Source organism: Pongo abelii, chromosome 3, assembly GCF_028885655.2.
Source record: "Pongo abelii isolate AG06213 chromosome 3, NHGRI_mPonAbe1-v2.0_pri, whole genome shotgun sequence".
Taxonomy (NCBI): domain Eukaryota; kingdom Metazoa; phylum Chordata; class Mammalia; order Primates; family Hominidae; genus Pongo; species Pongo abelii.
Window position 1 is genome coordinate 92,329,918 of NC_071988.2, and position 18,561 is coordinate 92,348,478.

The window sequence follows — 18,561 nt, forward strand, 5'->3', positions numbered from 1 at the left end:
GTGGGCTTCATCCCTAAGATGTAAGCCTGGTTCAACATAAGCAAATCAATAAACATAATCCAGCATATAAACAGAACCAATGACAAAAACCATATGATTATCTCAATAGATGCAGAAAAGGCCTTTGACAAAATTCAACAGCCCATCATGCTAAAAACTCTCAATAAATTAGGTATTGATGAGACATATCTCAAAATAATAAGAGTTATCTATTACAAACCCACAGCCAATGTCATACTGAATGGACAAAAACTGGAAGCATTGTCTTTGAAAACTGGTAGAAGACAGGGATGCCCTCCCTCACCACTCCTATTCAACATAGTGTTGGAAGTTCTGGCCAGGGCAATCAGGCAGGAGAAGGAAATAAAGGGCATTCAATTAGGAAAAGAGGAAGTCAATTGTCCCTGTTTGCCGATGACATGATTGTATATCTAGAAAATCCCATTGTCTCAGCCCAAAATCTGTTTAAGCTGATAGGCAACTTCAGCAAAGTCTCAGGATACAAAATCAATGTGAAAAAATCACAAACATTCTTATACACCAATAACAGACAAACACAGAGCCAAATCATGAGTGAACTCCCATTCACAATTGCTTCAAAGAGAATAAAATACCTAGGAATCCAACTTACAAGGGATGTGAAGGACCTCTTCAAGGAGAACTACAAACCACTGCTCAATGAAATAAAAGAGGATACAAACAAATGGAAGAACAATCCATGTTCATGGGTAGGAAGAATCGATATCATGAAAATGGCCATACTGCCCAAGGTCATTTATAGATTCAATGCCATCCCCATCAAGCTACCAATGACTTTCTTCACAGAATTGGAAAAACTACTTTAGAGTTCATATAGAACCAAAAAAGAGCCCACATTGCCAAGTCAATCCTAAGCCAAAAGAACAAAGCTGGAGGCATCACGCTACCTGACTTCAAACTATACTACAAGGCTACAGTAACCAAAACAAAATGGTACTGGTACCAAGACAGAGATATAGATCAATGGAACAGAACAGAGCCCTCAGAAATAATGCTGCACATCTACAACTATCTGATCTTTGACAAACCTGACGAAAAGAAGAAATGGGGAAAGGATTCCCTATTTAATAAATGGTGCTGGGAAAACTGGCTAGCCATATGTAGAAAGCTGAAACTGGATCCCTTCCTTACACCTTATACAAAAATTAATTCAAGATGGATTAAAGACTTAAATGTTAGACCTAAAACCATAAAAACCCTAGAAGAAAACCTAGGCAATACCATTCAGGACATAGGCATGGGCAAGGACTTCATGTCTAAAACACCAAAAGCAATGGCAACAAAAGCCAAAATTGACAAATGGGATCTAATTAAACTCAAGAGCTTCTGCACAGCAAAAGAAACTACCATCAGAGTGAACAGGCAACCTACAGAATGGGAGAAAATTTTTGCAATCTACTCATCTGACAAAGGGCTAATATCCAGAATCTACAATGAACTCTAACAAATTTACAAGAAAAAAACAAACAACCCCATCAAAAAGTGGGCAAAGGATATGAACAGACCCTTCTCAAAGGAAGACATTTAAGCACCCAAAAGACACATGAAAAAATGCTCATCATCACTGGCCATCAGAGAAATGCAAATCAAAACCACAATGAGATACCATCTCACACCAGTTAGAATGGCGATCATTAAAAAGTCAGGAAACAACAGGTGCTGTAGAGGATGTGGAGAAATAGGAACACTTTTACACTGTTGCTGGGACTGTAAACTAGTTCAACCATTGTGGAAGTCAGTGTGGCGATTCCTCAGGGATCTAGAACTAGCAATACCATTTGACCCAGCCATCCCATTACTGGGTATATACCCGAAGGATTATAAATCATGCTGCTATAAAGACACATGCACACGTATGTTTATTGTGACACTATTCACAATAGCAAAGACTTGGAAACAACCCAAATGTCCAACAATGATAGACTGGATTAAGAAAATGTGGGACATATACACCATGGAATACTATGCAGCCATAAAAAACGATGAGTCCATGTCCTCCGTAGGGACATGGATGAAGCTGGAAACCATCATTCTCAGCAAACTATCCCAAGGACAAAAAACCAAACACCGCGTATTCTCACTCATAGGTGGGAATTGAACAATGAGAACACTTGGACACAGGAAGGGGAACATCACACACCGTGGCCTGTTGTGGGGCGGGGGGAGGGGGGAGGGATAACATTAGGAGATATACCTAATGTTAAATGACGAGTTACTGGGTGCAGCACACCAACATGGCACATGTATACATATGTAACTAACCTGCACGTTGTGCACATGTACCCTAAAACTTAAAGTATAATAAAAAAATTTTTAAAAAGTATGAATGATTCGGTGAAAAGTCTTCCTCCCTATGCCTGCTCTAGTTCCCCTTCCTGGAAGCAAATAGTGCTTTTAATTGCTCATGTATCCTTCAAGAGATGCTTTATGCACATGCAAATAAATACACAGATATAGTCCCAATGTTATTGTGTAAGAATGATGTCATAAGGAATTTGTGAAGCCTGAAATCTGTCTTAATAGAAATATATCCTGTGTAAGTAAGCTTCTCTATTTTAATGTTCCAAAAAAGAAGGAATGCCATCAATCATTCTGTAATTACTGAATGCCTACTATGTGTAAGGCACCATGCCAGATGCTGTTTGTACTGTCAAGTTGCCTTTACAGTTTTTCATATTTATGTCTTGTTGATTCAGATCTGTCCTCGAACATTCCTATCTCAGAAAGACCTTCCTTGACCCCCTACTTGAAAGCAGCTGTCCCTTGCCCTGTCAACTCTATCACATCTCTGTGCTTTATTTCTTCTAGGGCTAAGGGGATTCTACAATTTCTCACTATGTCTTCCTTTTGAGGTGAAAGGGAGTGCTGTTATCATTACAGAAGGATAACAGGGGTAAATTGGCAATGTGACCTGGGATAGTTGGACACCCTCTTCATAGCATTTATCACTTCATTGCATTTAGCATTCCAAGATAATGGACATTATTTTGTCCACTTATTTGTTTACTTGTAAGTTCCATGAAGCAGGAACTTTTCTTGTTCTAGGAATCCATCACCCAGAAGAGTTCTTGACACAGAATACGTAGGTTCTTAATAAATATTGGTTGACTGAATGGATGACCCAAGCATGCCCCATATTCTGTGGTAGAAGTGAGCATCCTTTGGTTGGCACTGGTAAATTGAAAAGCCATGAAGGCACATTTGCTCAGAGTGCTCTTTCCCTAAGCAGAGGGGAAAAAGGAGCCAATTTTTATTATTCAGATTTTGATTTGCAGTGTTTTCCGTGAAGACATGAGTCTGGTAGATGGGTACTAGCAACATCAACTGTTTTGTTACTTGCAAGGAGACTGAGGTGCTGTGGTCTCCAAGATAGGCCTGGTCTAAAAAGCAGACCAGTGGGATGTGAATGGTAATAGCCCAGTTGGATCTGGTGGTCGGTTAGTCCATACGGAAACCTGTCTCCAAGCAATGGAACAGCTGAATCCGCATGACAGTCCATAGGCCAAAAAGGAGGAGCAGCTTTTAAGTGGCCTGCCATGTAGGCCCATTCAATTCCCAAGGAGGCGGGAAGCCAGTGGGATACAAAGGAAAAAACACCTTTCTGTGTCTGGGAAGTTGCTAGTCTGATCACGCATATGTACATTTCACACACACAAGCGCGCGCGCGAGACCACACACACACACTCACATTATCAGAGTCCAAGGGCCTCAAGAGTCTGTTCTGGTAGAGAAGTCTAACATAATTCTCTACCACCGTACCTAAAACCAGACCAATCTTTTAAATCAGGGGCCTGGGTTTTAGTGGCTTAGTAGCTCATTTTAAGTTTTCCTTCTTCTTCCAAACAGAGAGGCCTGTGTCCTGTGTTATGCTGATCTATCAGAGAATTGCTGTAGGAGGAAGGGGCCAAAACATTGGCCTAAGGTTATTAAACAGAGCTTTCGTAATAAATATGTTGATACCATTTCTGAAAGAGTTGCATATTTCTCTATCACATATTGTTCAATTTTATTAGAGGAAATCATTCTGGTATCCTGTTGGAATTGTTGAATTTTGGGGTATTATCTTAAGCTCCTTGATTTTAATGCTGTAGGAACTGAGACTCAGATTGAATAACTTGCCTTCCTTGACATTAACTGAGATAAGCTCCTGTTTTCAGAAGTTAGAGCCCTCTTCTGATATTTGACTTTAGGCATGTGTTTTAAAAACGACAGTTGGATATGGTTGAGAGCTCAGTTGCTAAAGCTGTGAAGCAACTTGGGACACATGTTTAACCAAATAAAATTATTTTCCCCAGCTCATGCTGTGCTGACAGCTTCCAAAAACTGTGTTCACCTTCATTCTCTCCTCATAAAAAGGGGCTACAGGTATTTTTAAACCTGGAGTTTGAGGAAGAGAATGTTAATTATAAATCTAGATTAGTTGAATGTGTTCAAGAATTTGCCAGACTGAATATGAATACTCGTGGAGTGTAAGTGAAACAAAAATGAGGCCTTTGGTGATCTATTATCTATCGATCTATATCTATCTGTCTTTCATCCCAGATTGGTTTTAGAATGAGAAGAAAAAAAGTGCTTTTTCTCATTTTTTACTCTTACACAATGAAGTGGTTAACAAAATTGATACAGAGTGGCAACTTTAATGATCATTCTGTTGCAAACAACTACAAGTCCAAACAAATATCAGCACAAAGAAAATCTCTATTCTGTGTAGCAAAATGTTGCTCAGACTTTCGCCAATGAGCCACCTATTTAAAAACGACTTGATATTGACAAACATCTCTGATCAGTCTTTGACGTTTATAATAACAAGCTATAACGTTATCTCCTACCACCTTTCTGTTTAGGCCCCAGTATGAAATGCGTATGAATGTTATAATTTTGTATAACTCCAGGAGAAACATTCAACAATATTTTTCACCTTTTTTTCCTAATAGTGAAAAAATCCAAATATAATAGTTATATTTATGGATTCTGCTCTTTGTTGAACACAGTGCTTTACAGATAACATCTGGTGACAAGCCATCACTCTTCCTATTTTATGTAATGAGGAAACTTAAATACAGAGTCTTTAAGGACCTGTTCAGTCACACAAATACTGAGAAAATTCTATGCTAATAATCCTACGTGCAGGTCACATCGGCACCTTACTTTCAATAATCAACGCAGGGCCGATCAATTGCATTATTCTACTACATACAACTTCTTGTTTTAGAATCAAAGAATGTCATGCCTATAAGCGACCAGAAATGCCTGGACTACCTATTCGAAAACTTTCATCTTCATTCTTCTTAGAGACATTATGTCGTCATCACCTGCTGCCACTAGATGGTGCTTGTCATCGAAACAAAGGTCCTTCCTCCTTTCTGTTTAGATGCCTTGGATGATACAAAAGAAATTTGATTAATAAGCTAAGTACTGGGCTGGTATTCTAAGAAGTCCTTTAGTACAGAGAGTTGTTGATTAAAAAGTAAACAAATCATTATCAGTAAAGCTTACTTACACCATTTTTCTAATTCCATCAGTTTTTCTGCTCATTCTTCTTGTCACCAAGCCGTGTGAACCCCAACACAAAAAGAAGTAATAAATCTTTCTTTGTGCTTATGAGAATCAAGAGACACAGCACAAGCTTTAGGAGAGGTGAACAAAAATCTCAGGATTCATTGTTATCACCCGGAAAAGCAATCGAAAGTGATCACATGCAGAGGTTATAAGAAAAATTAATCAATGAACTTTCAAAGGAAAACACACATATATCTCAACTACTGGACACTAATCAATAGGAAAGGAAATAGAACACACTCTTTTAATTGTGGGATAGCAAACATCAAGTAATGAAAATGATAACAGAGGTTGTCAACGCTTTGCCAAAGACTCTTTTTCTCATTAATTTAAGACACATACCAAATCTCGCCTCCATAGTACTCTCATTGTCTCCCTGCCTCCCACCCCACAAACCAACTTTATGCTCCTTTTAGGGAAAATTCTTGCCAATCTTTGTACTGGAATGCCTTCAGGAGTTATCTATTTAACTTACATGAAGGAGAGTTTGATATATTTTGCAGCAGAATGCTTGAAAAATGTGTTTCTTGGACTTTTTTCTTTCTTATTCACCAACACTGAGTGTTCATGGCTGCTTCACGATTATAATGAGAAATTGCCAGCTATGTTGAAATACATAATCCACAGTGTGAAAAACTGCTGAACAGCAGTGGCAAATTTTTAATACAAAAGTGACTTCCCTTTGCCTGTTAGCTTACTTTGCGGTTGCTGATTCTTGCTAACTGCCTGCTCAGGGAGTGAAAGTTAATTTTAACATTAGCCTAGAAACAGAATATAATCATTTAGGTGAAAACTTTAAAGCTAAATTTTTGTTTTATCTTTGGTTTTGAGTTTCCCATGAAAAATTCCCAGTGACATTCTGACGAATATCACTGCACTGGGTTATGTAGAATATGTGAACATATGTGTGAGCCAGATGTGACAACAGATACATGACAGTACATTTTAATTTCAGACATCAGATTGGGGTGGTTCCTTGTGCCTTCTGAGCATTAACTAAGGATTTTAAAGATACAAACTTTTTAAAAGACGCAAGCTCCATACCTGCTTTCCAAGCACTGGTGAGGCACCATGGATCTCTGGATCTCTTCCAGTTTTGAATGCTAGAAAGAAAAGCCTCTGTCCTCAAATTATTTCCTCCCTACCCTCATTTTTTTTTTTTCCCCTGGAGGTCCTATTAGCTATAGCTTTGTATTGAACAAAGACTGGGAACCAGGAGCAGTTGGTATGTGAAATTATTTCTCTTGAGCTTTATGCATTTTGGTGGCTACTGTTGAAAACACAGTTTGGTCAGTGATGTCCACATATACATTACATATAATGTGTATTACTAGAAAATGATATACACTTGCATGATATACCATGTGGTTGTAATCCATTAAGTGACTACTCTCTAGCAGTACCCAGAACAATAGATGGTGTGTCTGTGTTGACAGTCTGTTCATATCTTAATGGTTTACTTATGATTCAATAGTTTACCGATGGCAATGGTGCTGGATCATTGATATATTATTTGCTTGGCAAAGAGTACTTGAACCTCATTATTAGACTTAGGAACAGAATAAATACAAAAAATAATCACTTTGCTAAGGCTGTTTTCCTAACTCCCAAGAAAGACAGAAAGGCATCAGTGACATAAGTGAAGGACACAGTTGACAACCACGTTATCTTCAGACATCTTTTGTTAAAGGTGAACAATTACTTAATACTGTGTTATGGCAGCACTCTATACGCCCCAAGTTTTATAAAGTAGAGTCAAGAGTGATCTGAGCTGGGAAACGCATGCAATTTTAGTTCTGCATGGAAGCACAGGCTCTCTCCACTGGGGAACTCTTCTGAGTAGGACAAAAAGCTAGACCTAGGACCCAACCCAGGGCGTGAAAGAGAAGGAACCCGGGAGGCAAGAGCGGCCGGTCCGGAGCCGGGTCCTTCGCCAGCTCCGGGGGGGCGCTGCGCGCAGAGCCCAAGCCCCCGGCGGAGGCGGCGCGGCTCGAGGCCCCTCCCCGCCGCCGATGCCCAGGCGGCTGACGCCGAGCAGCGGCCCGGAGCGGTGGGGGCCGGGCTGGCGGGCGCGAGCGAGGGCAGGGCAGGGGGCCGGCCGAGGCCACTTACGGCTTTAAATATGGATCGCAGGCTCGCGCTCGCGGCACAGCCTCCGCCGCGGCCGCCTTCCGTGAGCTCCCGCACCCCGGCTTGCTCCCGAGGGGCGCCTGGGCTGGGCTCCACTGCTGCAGTGTTAGTTACTAGCAGGAACATCAGAGATCCCCATAAATATGCAGGAGCTGCAGGAGGCAAAGTAGAGTAGACGCCCGCGCTCTTACACACTCGCTCGCCGCGCACCACACGGGCCGTGTAGACATCCCCTCCGCGCCACCTTTCCCCCTTCCTCGGGGACCGTTCAGGTTCCAGTCCTGCCTGCTCCGAAGACCCTCCCGCCCCAGCGCCTCTGCCCGGTTCTCCCGCGCTCGCCTCTCTACGGAGCGCGCACCCACCCAGGCGGCAAAGTTGTGACTACTTGGGCGCGGGTGACCGGCGCCCCGCTCGCTCCGCGCCCGGCGCAGACAACTTCCCGCGGCTCGGCCCCGCCGCGTCCCGGGCTCGCGCCTCCAGGGATTCCGCGGCCCCCCAGCCTCCAACCCCGGCGGCGCGCCGGGCAGCGCTTCGGTGGCGGCGGCGGCCGCGGTGGCAGCGAAGGCGGCGGCGGCGGCGGCAGTGGCCGCTGCAGCCCCACACTCCGCCGCCAAACTGGAGGAGCGACGGAAGCCGGACCCCAGGAGGTGAGCGCCTGGCCTGGGCAGCTGCCGGGAGGGTCGATGGGGTCCCTCGCTCCAAGGCGGAGGCGGGCGCGGGCCCGGGGGCCGATTCCGTAGGGCGCGCAGGCGGCCTCAGCGCGCTCCTGGGAGGGAGAGAGAGGTCAATTGCGGGCCGGGCATCCCCTGAGCTGGGTGCGGGCTGTGTGTGGAGGCTGCTTCCGCGGAAAAGTACTTTTTTTTTTCCTTCTTAGGGTTTAGAGGAAGAGTTTGGGTGGTCTGCTTCTCCCTCACTGCTAAGTCCCCTTCGCGCAACTGGGCGTCTTTACGAGGACTGCGGGGCCAGTTCTGCGGCGGGCTGGGCTCGGGCTCAGTGACACGTGTGTTGCTGTGAGCCTGGGTGGTCGCCCTGTGACCAGGCACCTGCTTGAGAGGAACACATCCCTAAACCCATCACGGGGAGATTTGGGGACTCTCGGTGCTACCGAGGCCGCGGCCCCCACTTCACTGCCAGCTCCAGGACGGAGCATTTACATCTCTCCCTGGCACGCCGAAGGCGGGGGGTGAGTCAGGCAGATTCTCTGCAAGTGGCACACACACATTTATTTGCAATGGATTTGGATAGGGGAGGCATAGGTTAAACTGGAATTTCTCTTGGCCAGCGACAGCGGAGCTCTTCCACAGGTACTGGGCAGCATGTGCGTCTTGGCAAAGCGAGGTGATTTCTTTTTTCTTAAGTGCATTTTACTCAGCCATTGCCAGTCCGTTAATAAGTCACCAGAGGAAGGCAGGAGCTGGGAACTACATCAGCAAACCGCAGCAAGCACCATAAAGACAAAAGTTCTTATAGAACAAAAAGAAAAACTTGAACTTGACGTGAAAGATGGAGGAAGCCGTTCCACCTCTGTTCTGTCACTTTTTTCAGCGCCCTGTAAAACTGTTTTTTCTACCCTTCGTTCCCTCTCAAGGCCCTACCTTCTCAGCATGGTTGATCGCAGCAAGCTCTTTCCAACTTGACATTGAAGAGCAGCGACCCCTTTGGCTTACCCTCCCCATTTCTTTTCCTGGTTCGCTTCAGTGCCCTGGAAAGTTGCTCCTAATGAGAAATCAAGAACACTGGGCTGTACTAAACGCTCATTGTCTCAAATCCTGGAACAGTTCCTTTCCTAAGAGACACTGTATTGTACTGTATTTCTCTTTTTTCTTGTATCTTGGGACTTGGAGTTGTAATACTACCTGAATTAAATTAATTAAAGTGTACATTGCTCATTTGGGTTTTTTTTCATTGTGATTTGAGTAGATTCATCTATGCCATTAGAACAATAGTCAGTAGCTTTTTATAGCCAATGTAATGTCTTGAAAACGTTTCTGACTACAGCTCTCTTTCTTGTGTCTATCATATTAACATGTAAATAATTTACATGGGTAATTTTAGTACTTAGACTGAAGATATTAGTATAACTTCATTCAAAGGAAGTGTGCCTGTTTATTTTTCTATAGCTTTTATAGCTGAGAAAAAACTTTTACTTTCATTTTAAAGTTAAAAGTACTGATAGGATTCTGGTCTTTGTGGTAGATCTTGAAATTGAATGACTTGTTTTAACTGTATCCCACACTGTCGAGTAAGATGACACAGAAACTCTCATGTAGATGGAGACAGGAAAGCAGTACCACTGCATTATGAGCTGTTGAGGCAGAGAACATTTGTAGGAGTGGGGGTGACAAGGACAAGATGGGATTTTTTGATAGTCCCAGGCATGTTAAAAAAACTGAAAACTAAGAAACCCCCAACATTTTGGATTTAAGTGTACTTCAGAATGAGGGTTTTGGTGCCATTTGCTCTTTTGAGGTCATTTTTGGAGACTTAAAAACATACATTAGATACCTTACCCAATGAGATTGACAGAATGTACTCTCAGTTTAGATTAATGTATTTCTTTCAGTTCATGTAGTCAATATTAAATAATTTTAGATGTTTGAATGTTAGTACTATGATTTCAGTCTTCTAAATGATTAAGAGACATTTTGGACTTACAAAAATGTTGTGTGAAAGAAATAAAGGCAATCAGATTTAGAGGAATAATGCGATAGAAATCGGGTAACCTTTGGGACAACTTCCAGTAGGCCCTGATGGTAATCTCATTTTTCGCTGAGTGCTGGCAGGTACAGTTTTGAGGTTCTGATCCCTTGTTCTGATAACAAGAGTGATATCTGGCCATAGCTTACATCTTAAAGGAAAAGACAACACTTAAAGAAATGCACACTAGCTGGTGAATCATGTAAATAAACGGGATTCCTTGCCTGCCTCTGAGAGCGCTGTAGACCTCATATGAGGACTGCTATTGTTAGAGGAGAAGCGTCCTGAGAGACTCTGCTGGACTTAAGTGTGGCGAGATACATATCTGTTTCTTGGAGTTTCTTTGTGTTTATTTAAAATAATATGAATAAAATCTAAGACTGGAGTTGATAGATAAGATTGGGAGTGGAAAGAACAAACTGAGAAGAGGAAAATCTAATGATGATTAAAATTTCTAAGTGTTTTTTTCTAGATTTCTAAATGGAAGGAATCAGAATGCATGATTTGATGGGACAAAGGAAGCTATAAGCAGAACATAGATCTCAGTTGATGCTGTTTCCAAGGACAACCTGTAACTTATGAAATTTATGTATTTTTAGGGAGTCATTTAGCAAAATGGATAAAGAACATCCAGGAAGCTAGTAAGACTTTACAAAACTGGATCTTACTACTTTTACATAATGTAGGAATCTTAGAGGAAAGGAGGAATAAAGTTTTATTTGAGGTCAGCTAAGTTGTATTCCAAATACATTTTGCCTTTCTCCCAATATTTAAACTCTTGATACGTTTGGGTTACAAAAATGGAAAATATGCTGCTGTTCTTCTGACATGAAGATGATCTTTTTATCCTCAGTAGTGCACACCTTTGGTTATTTTTCCAGCAATAGGGATGGATTCCCCTTTACTCAGTTCTGTCTAATGTATGTTTACACACACACACACACACACACACACAGACACAACTCATTTGTAGAGGTGGCTGATTTAATTTTGTCGGAAGCCATATTAACTACTTTCATAATACTTCTGTGGCAATGGCTTTTATTGCATTTGGTAGTCTCAGCAGTGCAATGACATTTCTAACAAGACATTAAAAATACAATGAGAGCCAGGTGCAGTGGTCCCAGATACTCTGGAGGCTGAGTTGGGAGGATCACTTAAGCATAGGAGTTCGAGGCTGTCATGTGCTCTAAAACTGTGCCTATAAAATTGCTATTAAATTGTGCCTGTGAATAGCTACTGCACAGCCTGGGCAACATAGGGAGATCCTGTCTCTAAAAAATGAACAAGTGTATAAATGCTAATGGCTTTATTTACTTGCTGTGGCAAAGGAGAGATAAAACTTTTTCTTCCAATCTTCCTAATGATGCCAATAATTTTATTCCTTAATGATAATGTCTTACTTGATACCGAATATAGACGGTTCCAGACTTACTATGTTCCAGTTAAAATTTTTCAGAATTACAATGGTGTGAAAGCATTCACATTCAGTAGGATCTATACTTCGAGTACTGATAACAACATTCTGTTTTTCACTTTCAGTACAGTATTCAATTAATTACATGAGATATCCAATAGTTTATTTGTAAAATAGGTTAGGCTTTGTGTTAGATGATTTTGCCTAATAGGCAAATGTAAATATTCTGAACACTTTTAAGGTTGGTTAGGCTAAGCTATGATGTTTGGTAGGTTAGGTGTATTAGACACATTTTTGACTTGCAATATTTTCAATTTATGATGGGCTTATCAGGACATAACCCACCGTACGTTTAGGAGCCTCTGTATTGGAAAAAGATAGTGGTAGAAACAGTAATGTTGAAACTATGTGCCTCTGTAGTTGTTTGTGTAAACCAAAACATCATCTTGTTCTTCTTTCCTGAAAACTAAGTAAATATAAGGGATTGTTATGCTTATTGAGATGAAGAGGAAACTATGACAGAGAACTCTGTATGCTTTTCTTAAACTTAACTGCAAATTATTGGTGGAGGTAGGAATGAGTATTTTAATCTTTTGACTGGTGATACATGTTTGTCGAATGACTGTCAATGAATGGGGGAATGTCCTTTTAGTCACAGTAGAAGATACTAAAGCAGATAAAAGTTTATCCTGTTTTAAAGTGATGGTTTCCATTTTCTGTTGGTAATTCCGCTCAGTAGCAGTGCCCACTTGCCGCAACTTTATTTCAGGTTCTGCAATCCAGGGAGTATTTCATGAGAGAAGAATTTTCAGTTTGGGTGTACCAGTTTTAGCTACATCTTGAGACCTAACTTTTGTTTTTCATGTAGAATGAACATAGAAAGAAATTAAGTGAAATTAGGATGTTAAAGGAAATAAATAACCACCAACTGATATTTTGGAGTTTTGTATTTTTACTTTGTGGATAATTGTGTGGAAGAGGTATACTCCTTGACTCAAATTTAACTTGAATTTCTGTATTAGAAACCTTAAGAAAGTTTTAAATAATACTCCTAGTGTGCTTTTTTGGGGATTAAAAAAATCAATATGAATAAAAATACAAAATGAGAAAGGAGTATGTTATGTTTAACACCCCTATAATATTCTATGAGTGACACAACTAGAAAAATCTCTTAATATATTGAAGACATCTTCTTATTTAAGAAGAAATTGGTGATTTTTTTTAAAAGTATATTCACTGATTAATATTCTTCTTAATACTATTTGCAAGTAAGTAAACTTGTGGGATATGAACTTCTATGTTAGTTAATTCTAGTTTTGGCCTGGAGATCTAATATTCACTGATAAGATCTAGTAACAACTTCATCTATTTGGAACTCCTACATTTGTCGTGTTCCCCAGCAAAAAAGTCTCTGAGCAGGCAAAATAGAGGGTAAAAAAATAAATACATTAAAAATAATTCACTTTACTCCTAGGACATCCCTCAGAGTCAGTTTACTTTTAATACACCTACTGTTCTATGATTGATTATAAAGTTTTTAATCCCATAGCAAACAGTAAACTACAAAGTAGAAGACTAAAATGGGCTTTATTGGCAAATACATAGAAAACATTGAAAAGTGCCTGAAAACAGCGTGGTAGTAAAGGAAGAGGTAGAAGTAAGAACTAAAGCAAACACAGTGGTTGAGGACTATTTAGATGTGGACTCTCATAGCATCACTTCATTACACCCCCTTCTCCCTCCCCCACTTTCTCCACTCTTCCTTCTTTTCCCCTCCCCTCTTCCTTCTGTTAAGTTTTTATTGAAATACATATGGTCAGAAAATTGTATGTCATCATACCATCAGTAGACAGCTCAGCGATTTACCTAAGTGAACATGTCCATGTAACCAGTGCCAAGACCAAAATATAGACCACTGATGGCATCCAGAAGTCTCCTCTAACTCCCTCTTCAAGTCATTACTTTCCCCCAAGGTAACCGCTCTCCTAATTTCTGAGACAATGGTTCCTTTCACCTATCATTGAACTTTCTGTCAGTTAATTACATGGTATGTATTCTTGTGTGTGACTTCTTTTGCTCAACATTATGTTGTGAGATTCATTCTTGTTTTGTGTGAAGCATCAGTTTATTCTCATTGCTACATAGTGTTCCACTTTATAAGAATGCCACAGTACATTTATCCATTTTGTTCTTGATTTACTAATTTTGTTTGGGTTGTTTCCAGTTTTTGGCTATTATGAATAGTGATGCTATGAGCATTCTTATGTATGTCTTTTGGTGAACATGTCACCCTGTCTGTCGCCCAGGCTGGAGTGCGCTAGCCCGATCTCGGCTCACTGCAAGCTCCGCCTCCCCGGTTCATGCCATTCTCCTGCCTCAGCCTCCGGAGTAACTGGGACTACAGGCGCCTGCCACCATGCCCGGCTAATTTTTTGTATTTTTAGTAGAGATGGGGTTTCACCATGTTAGCCAGGATGGTCTCGATCTCCTGACCTCGTGATCTGCCCGCCTCGGCCTCCCAAAGTGCTGGGATTACAGGCGTGAGCCACCGTGCCCGGCCCATGTGGGAATTTCAGTTGTGTGTTTTTCCAGTTTAATTGATGAGACGGTTTTAGTAGATAGTGCCTTCCTTCAGAATTGGTACTAATTCACATTCCTACCAGCATTGTGTGAGAGTATCATCTACACCACATCCTTACAAAAGGGGTTTTGTATGTCTTTTTTTAAAATCATTCTATCAGATGTATAGTTGTATCACATTGTAGTTTTAATTTGCATTTCTCAGAGTACCTTGTCTATCTTTTCATATGATTATTGTCTATACTTTTTTGTAAAGTACTTGTTCATGTTTTTTGCTCATGAAGTTTTTATCCAGTATCTTTTCCCAAGTAAGGAAGATTTTAATACTTGGGGAGTTAAGTTCTTTTATTTGTTTAGAAGACTCAGCTAACCAGGCAAACTCATTCACCAATGCTTCCATCTAATAAGTAAATTCATGGGATAAAGAGATTACAAACATTTTGAAATTGTAAAGATGATAGTCTGGATCTTCGAAACTTTATCCCTAAAAAACGAAAAACCCAAATCAAAACAATATTAAATAACTTTAACACAGCACTTAGAAACATGCAGAACTTGTCCTCAATGCTTTACATAAAAGTAGAGCATCTTGTAATGTTGTATTGCCCAATGACCAATGGAGATTTGTATTTGGAAGGTATGAATTGAACATTCAGCTCTCTTACTTATTAGTTGTTTGATTTTGAGAATTAAAAAATATCTGTCTTTTTTCATTATTAAAATAATTACAAAACCTCATTCATAGAGGAGTTATGAGGAACAGATAAAGTGATCTTTATGAAATCTTGTTCAGCACTGTAAATGGCCATACATGTTAGTTATTATTATTGTTATTGTATTCTTCAACATTCCTTATTCTTGAGTTGAATTATGCCAGCACTGAGAACAGTTCCTGGCATATTAATAAATGTTTGTTGGCTGAATGAATGAACACATTTAAGTATCTTTCTTAAACCGTTACTCTGAGTGACTCAAGCTGTGCTTTATATATTTTTTTTTCTCTAGGACTTTTACTTTTTATTGCTAAATCTGAGTTGGAACCAAGGTTCATCAAGCATCATATTGAAAAATTGAGTCTAATAGCCAGCAGTTTGAGATCACCCATTTCTATATAGTTCATATTGAATTTATGCCTCCAAGTAACACAAACGACTTGGAGAACCCTTGAAAATGATTACACTGCTTTTCACTCCATGAGTGATCCCCAAAGCTTACACACTGAATATTTTTAGCTTCTATAATTAGAATGGCCACAAATTTCCAGATTTAAAATATTACAGTGGGTTCTCCAGTGCTAATACTTTGGAAACCATGTTTTGTGTAAAATTGAACATTCAAGGATGAACAATAGCTGAAAACTGGAGCTTTTATAGTACCTTTTCAGCTTAATATGAATAAGGTGTTTCACAGATATGTTGATTATAATATGAAAGCAAACAGCATACACCTTATATACATTTGTGTAAAGAAACAATTCTTAACCCTTTGATAGGTCTGATTTTCAGCTGTGGCTTGATGTGACTCTCTATTCAAAAAGTGGTTTGGAGGCATATCATTTTTATTTTTAAATTAAATAGAATTAAAATTTGTATGATTTTTTTGGGGGAATTACATGATCTTCCTTCAAATAATAGTAGGTATCCCTTTGAAAAATCAGGCTTGCAACAGAAGAAACTTGGATTTCTATATAGAAATCTAGTTAGATTTTCTTACCCAAAGACTGATGTTCTTTTCCTTTTTTCCTGTATTTGAGTTTTTTTTTTTTTTTTTTTTTTTTTTTTTAAAAGAGCTTATGGGGGTCTTGGTTGTTTGCTGCCATCATTTAAGTATAGCTGTTCTGTGGTACTCAGAATACTGAGCATGTAACATTTTACTTCAGAATAACATAAGTCAGTCTACATTTTATAAGGACGTTTACATATTAGGTAGTATACCTCGTGTGCTTGACGCAAATGTGGCCAATTTAGGGTGATTTAGTGGAAAATGGAATCATCTGGTATAGTAAACAGCTTTTGTTTTCTGTTACAGACATAATGTTAGGAAAATTGAAATAAATACAAGGGGTAGTTATGGTGAACCCTGTTAAACTACTGTTTTAAAAACAGTGAATTTCAGAAAAATCTCATCTGTTCTGAGTGATTTCATTCCTTTGAGAAGTTAAACTGGCTCTTTTTAAAACAAATGCATCCAGGCGTGCCTAGTTATTGCTTTATTTAAAGCTGGAAGCAAGGCTCCTTTCGGATCTTACTTGACACATGGGATTTAAAAAACAAGGGTATACTACGGATTTAGGGAAGGATACCTGTTTAACAAATAGAATTATGACAATTAAACTATCTAAACTGATCTCCCAAGGGAATGGGATTAGCTCTTCCATTTCTTGTGCTCTTCAGCATGGAAATCTGTTGGCCTTATTGAAGTATTCCTAATGTCTCTAATACAAACCAGGTTTTTGCACCTTCTACCCCAGAAGGATCAGGAATGAAGTCCTGAAAGTGATATTTGGTGAAATATGTTTTGTTCTGAGTGAGTAAGCAGTGGGACCATCAGTTAGGCTGAAAGTTTCATGGGATCTTGAGTGTTGGATGGCTGCACTCCTGAAACTCTGTCCTTGAGTATTGTGTGACCACAGCTGCAGTGAGACGTCACAGTTGAACTGCTTCACAAATTCCTTCGATTCCTTTGACCTCTGGAGACTCTGTCCTTAGGAATGTGAGATGAGCACTCACGATGTTAGCAGAGAGTAGGGCCTCATGGTGGGGACTTTGCTAAAGTACTGATTACAATCGCTTTGGAAAATGGCTGAGCATTAATGATTAAGCAGAAACACACAGCTCACACATTTGCACTTTCACAGGTTGAGCTCCTTTGCCAGGGAAAAGGGAGAAGGCAGATAGGAAATGTCTCAAAAGATTTAGATAAACTAGATTAGATAATTTCTCTTGAAAAATATATTAAGAAATGAAATAAAAACACCACTCCAAAAGCATCAGAAGAAAATATAGTTCAAACACTTACCTATTTTTATTGCCAAAACCTTAGGCAGTGAATTCTACAGTTGAATTGATCACTTTATTGCTTACTGCTTTGCACTGCCCTTTAATTGTTTCATATGTGTTCATGTTGTCTACACAGCATACTTCCCCATGGTCCTCACAGTGGCCAGAAAATGCTTATTTAATGGAGGGATACTTAGTATTTTTAAAATGTGTACTGGCTGGGTGCAGTGGCTCATGCCTATAATACCAGCTACTTGGGAGGCTGAGGCAGGAGAATCGCTGGAACCTTGGAGGCAGAGGCTGCAGTGAGCCGAGATTGCACCACTGTACTCCAGCCTGGGTGACAGAGCGAGACTCTGTCTCCAAAAAAAAAAATGCAGACAGACCAGAGATGCCAAATTATCTTATCCAACTTTATTTAAACTGTATTTCTGGCTGGGCATGGTGGCTCACGCATATAATCCCAGCACTTTGGGAGGCCGAGGTGGGTGGATTGTTTGAGGTCAGGAGTTCAAGACCAGTCTGAACAACATGGCGAAACCCCATCTCTACTAAAAATACAAAAATTACCCAGGCATGGTGGTGGGCGCCTGTAATCCCAGCTACATGGGAGGCTGAGACGGGAGAATTGCTTGAACCCGGTAGGTGGGGGTTGCAGTGAGCTGAGGTGGCACCACTGCACTCCAGCCTGGGCAAGAGAGTGAGATTCCATCTCAAAAAAACAAAAACAAAACTGTATTTCTTCTGGAGATATTTCTCCAATGCAGTAGCTGTGATCATTGCTATTAGGCATTTTACATACTTTTTGTGAAATTCGTTGTAATGAAGTTTGGAACCCATATCTTTGGGGATGAATCTTTGTTATTATGGTTTGTGATGTGTTATAGTTTCTTGGAAAAATTAATTAACTTATTTTGATATGACTATTTGATCTGTTCTTTGAGTTGGATAAATTTTACTTATTGATTATTTGAGTTTAAAAATGAATCGTTAGCACTTTTATAAGTAACTTTTTGTTTTTAAACACAGGCTCACTAGAAGTTGCAAAAATATAGTGCAGAGAGTTTTTCTGTATGCTTTACTTAGCTTCCCCCAATGAACACCACTTTAAAGATGCCTAAAAAGGCCTTTACCTAATGG

At 40.0% G+C, this 18,561-nt stretch overlaps 1 protein-coding gene across 1 annotated transcript in view; it reads left to right on the forward strand.

Moving 5' to 3' along the window:
- Positions 1–8,238: 8,238 nt before the first annotated feature.
- Positions 8,239–18,561, forward strand: part of SLC4A4 (solute carrier family 4 member 4) — a 385,603-nt gene continuing 375,280 nt past the window's right edge. Inside the window, exon 1 of the mRNA XM_024246262.3 lies at positions 8,239–8,375. The gene's annotated coding sequence lies outside the window, so the exon portion shown is untranslated. The remainder of the gene's footprint in view (positions 8,376–18,561) is intronic.